Here is a 4,563-nt window from a genome sequence, read left to right as displayed (position 1 = left end):
GGAATGCCTCTGCCCAAAATGTGACGTTCTGTTTCATCCCTTGAGGACCCTCTGCTCAGTCCCAGGGGACATCCTTGCCCTTACCCCAGGGCAGCACTCAGAGCCTCCACCACCCTGCAGCATCACTTGGTGGCCACCCACAGCAGGGGACAGAGCCACGTAGGCACTGTCAGCACCAGCGTGACCCCAAGGAGCAGTTTCCCCACCCCAGCGTGCCCACCGCACTTAGCAGGGATTCCCCACCCCTGCAAGCAAAGCCACATCCCCCCTGCCCATCACCCAGGCTTCCTGCCTCTGCTCCAGCCCCAGCAGAGCAGAGACTGGACAGCAGGAGTGGGTGGAGGTGGGGAAAGATAACGATGGCATTTGTGTGGAGAAAGGAGATGACTGTTGAGCCTGACTGCTGGTATTTGCCTCTCATTCAGCTGTGGGCAAAAGCAGAAGTGCCCTGTCAGCAGCAGCACCAGCCAGCGAGCTGGTGGGGACTGCAGGCAGCTGAAGCTGGCAGGTCATCACCATTTTTCCACTCCTTTTGTAATAAATTATTCACCACGAACCTCACAAGACGAAATGAACTCTCTGGCATCTCCCAGAGCAGCCACTCATCCCAGCATCAGTGTCTGGGTTCTCCACTGGACCCACCTTCCCCAAGTCCCAGTTAATCCTCACATTGGCCAGAAAAGGATGCTTCCCTTGACCACAGGGTCCATCAGGATCAGCCCTGACAAAATCCATTCCAACATCCATCCCCTCTCCTGCCCATCCCCTGCTCTCTGGCTCCTCATGCTGAGCTGGCTGGCAGAAGATGAACCCAGCACCCCACAGCACAGGCTGGCACCAGCTCCTCCAGCATCCCTGCCTGCAGGACTCCTGCCTGTGGGACTTCTGCAAGGGTCTTTGCAAATCCCCTGGGGCTTTTGGAGCCTGGTCTTTGCCAGTGGGATGCTCACTCTGGGAGGAAGGAGATCAGGAGTGAGCAATGGCACACCTCTGGTTACACAGACCATGATCTGAAGGAAGCAGAGCAGTAAGGTTGGGTCCTCAACATGACATGGGTTTCCCCATAGTGGAAATGAAAAATACAGCTGAATTTGTGGAAAACAAAGAGGAGGGGGAAATATTTTAAAAATCCAAAGAGTGAAAAGCATCCTGAGAGAAGGGGATGGCTTTAAAACTAACTGAGGTTTGACAAATGGAGTTTCACTTCCAAAGGGGGTGAATATACCTAGAGGCAGGTATATTCATGGCACAGTGGAAAAATTCACAGCCAGGAGGTATTGGAAGGTCAGTGCTGTTTTTCAAAAATGCTCCTTATGTTTCAAAACCATCCCTGACAGCAGGAGGAGTAGGGGGCTGCTCTCATTAACGAGTCCCTAAACCCTCCTCACTGGGACAGCCCTGGAGCTCCCACTGTGCTCAGCCAGCAACCACACCCTTAAATCCTATCAGCTGCAGAGTTCAAGCATTAGGCTTTCTTGAGATTTTTTTTAAGGCAGATTATTTTAAGCAGGTGTTTAACATCACCATTGAGTGCTTGAGCTAGTGAGCAGGCTGTTGCCTACCAATGGGCCTCTGCCTTCCCCGCTCTGCTGCTTTCTCACATGCTGGAGAAAGGAAAAATTAAACAGGGCTCCTTGCCAAAGGGGAACAAAAAAGTTGGTTTTCCCATTAAACAATGGGATATATTCCTGGGTTGGAAGTGTTGCACCTTCATGAGGCCATTGGTCCACCCTGTGGCACTGCTGGCACTCAGGGACAACAGATGTGTTGCTGGGCCAAACCCCACACAGCACTTGACTACTGCCCATGTCAAACCCCACCTTCTCCTTCTCCACAGCCAGGGCAGCTCTTGTCTCCCAGCTTTGCAGTCTCTCCAGCTCCCAGGCTGCAAAGAGGTGGATCAGGTCCCCAGGCTCCCACCTTGCAGCACAGCCCTTGGCAAGAGCCACTGGCACTGGAAGAGCACACCCATCAGTGACCCCACCAGCTCCAGGAACTGCTGCTGCCTGCCATGGGCAGCTTCAGACCCTGCCCTCATTCCCTACCACCCCTGCTCCATTGCCTTCACAGTCCTCTCCAGTCCTGAAGAAGCTCTGGTTTCTCCTTTCTCCCACTTTTTTGGGTGCCTTGTCTTGCTCTATGCCCTTCAGGGCTGCTTGCCCTCCTTTGCCAGGAGGGCCTGCTTCGCCCCAAACCAGTAGCCCACCTTTGCTGGCTGAAAGAACCCCCTCCTCACTGGCAGACCCTTTCCCCTTGCCCTGCCATGCCACTGCCTGCATCCCAGCACTTCCAGGGAGCCATCTGGCTTGCCTAGCACAGCAGCGTGGGCTCCTCTCCCCGCAGGTATTCCCTGCTGCAGAGCCAGCAGCCAGCTCGGCTCCATTTTCTGTCTCCGTCCATTTCCTTCAGCTTCCTCAGTTGGCAACACACCCCGTCCCTCCTGCTCCTCTGCAGCTCTCTAGACCCATCTCTGCCACAGCAGCACGAGGACCCCTGGCAGGGCTGGCAGCCCCTGCACAGCCCCTTCCCCAGCCTCTTTGTTTTCCTGGCTCGGCTGCGGGGAGGAATTCAGCCCGCAGCCCACGTCAAGTGGCAGCAGCACCAGCCATCACTGGCCACAGGTGCTCAGCATCCTGCAGGGAGAGAAGACACTCTGCAGCAGCCAGGCTGTGGGCAGGCAGGGCAGGAGGGCAGCTCCAGCCCAACCAGCTGCCTCTGCCTGGGGACACTCAGCCACCGCCTGCTTAATCCACCATCGAGAGAAATTCAATAAGCCGCTTATTAACCTTTCACTGTGAGTGGGCCAGGACTGTGGCCCCACTCCCTACTCCCTCCCTGCCTCTTTCCAGGGCTGCTCCCACAAGGGAGGAAGAGGACAGCAGAGACCCCAGGGCCAGACCTGGCAACCAGTCCTGCAGAGCATCTCTTCACCCTGGCCCTGCCGTGCTCTGCCCATCCCCAGCGACACACCCACCAGCCCTGGGTGAGAAGCGAAAGGGCTAGAGAGCCATGATTAACTGGATCAGCTAAGATTAATTGAGCAGAGATTAGCTAACGAGAGCTCTCGTAACTCTGAGGGCTACCAACTGGCAGCCCTCCTGCTGTGACCTGCAGGTGACCAGTGGGACAAGGAGCACTGTCCCCAAGAGCCCCTCGCAGCAAACTCTTGCCCTGAAGATGCTGAAGGGACATGCTGTGCTGCCTGACCCCTGGGTGCTGCAGGATACCAGGTCTGAACGGTGCTGGGCCCCATTCCCTGAGCCCAGCACAGGGCAGGGGCTGCCTTGCTGGGGCCACCAGCAGCTCTGGCAGATGAAGAGCTGCTGCACGACAGGAAACCCAAGGCGAGTTTCTCCTTTTGTCTGCGCACATCCCCACGTCACCTCAGCAGCACGGGCAGACGCCTCGTCTGGCTGCACCTCCTGAGCCACAGCCACCCCGTAATGAGCCTTCCCTGGGGCCCTCCAGCTCTGTCTGGGACCTCCCTCAAGGGACCATACAGGACCCCGGGGACAGCTGGCCCGGATGATGTGGCATCATCGGTGCCTGCCAGCCCAGGCTGGTGGCTGCTGCCTGCTCACCTCCCCTCCCATGCAGGGCATGGGGCTATGACAGTGCAGTTTTCCCCAGAGCAGCACCTAGGGATGGGGAAGAGGCTTGGAGGGCAGCACAGGCAAGTGAGACCCCCATCCCCAGCTGAAATCCAGCCCCCCAATCCACACTGCCATCACAGGCACCGTGCCTTGTGCCTCCTTGCCTCCAGCCTGCCCTGATGGGGGACGTGGCTTTGAGGCAGCATTTGCAGCTCCTTCAGAATTTCAATGTGGATTAAATTCGCAGTTAGCAAATGTCAGGCTGCAGGTGAGGGGTTTTCCCCACCACCAGCCAGCTCCCCATCTCTGCTGCAAAAGCCAGTCACCTCACCCTCCATCCACCATTCCCTCCATCCTCTCTTCTGCACGCTAGAACACACAGAAGAGAAAAGCCACAAGGAGAAGGCAGTGAGCTCCAGTGGGTTACCAGCCTGGTAGGGCACAGAGAGGGTGGGGAGGTCCCAGCAACCCCCAGAGTTTGGGGGTGTAGCTCTGGCTGGTCACACACAGGGAGGCTGGGGGTGGTGGCAGCACCTGTGCCAGTGCCAGCTGCCTCCTCCCAGACAAAATGGAGGCCAGCAGCAGTGCGCAGGGATGGTAGCCCTGCACATCCCTGCTCATGCCCCAGGGTGTCTGCTGCCCCTACCTCCACCCCATACCGCCAAGATCACCTGCTGAGGGGCTGCTCTGGGAACTGGGCAGGGGACATGATTGGCTTTTCCTCCTCCAGCGCTGCAGCTGAGGCATGGAACCTGAGCAGGGAGGAGACCCCGAGTGCACAGGGGGTCTATGGAGTCCAGCAGAGGGGACGCTGCCCCACGGGGAATGAGGAGGAAGAGGCAGAGAAGGAAGACAATGGGGCAGGAGCAGGGCTGTTCCCTGGGAGCCAGGGTGGCCGAGTGCAAGGCTCTGCACCAGCCCCTCCACCCAGGGACCACCCTCTCCCCCAGCCAGAAGCCACTGGAGCGCG

Source organism: Chaetura pelagica, unplaced genomic scaffold (genome assembly GCF_000747805.2).
Source record: "Chaetura pelagica isolate M959 unplaced genomic scaffold, ChaPel_1.0 scaffold264, whole genome shotgun sequence".
In the NCBI taxonomy this organism is placed as follows: Eukaryota; Metazoa; Chordata; class Aves; order Apodiformes; family Apodidae; genus Chaetura; species Chaetura pelagica.
Note: the sequence above shows the minus strand (reverse complement) of the source record.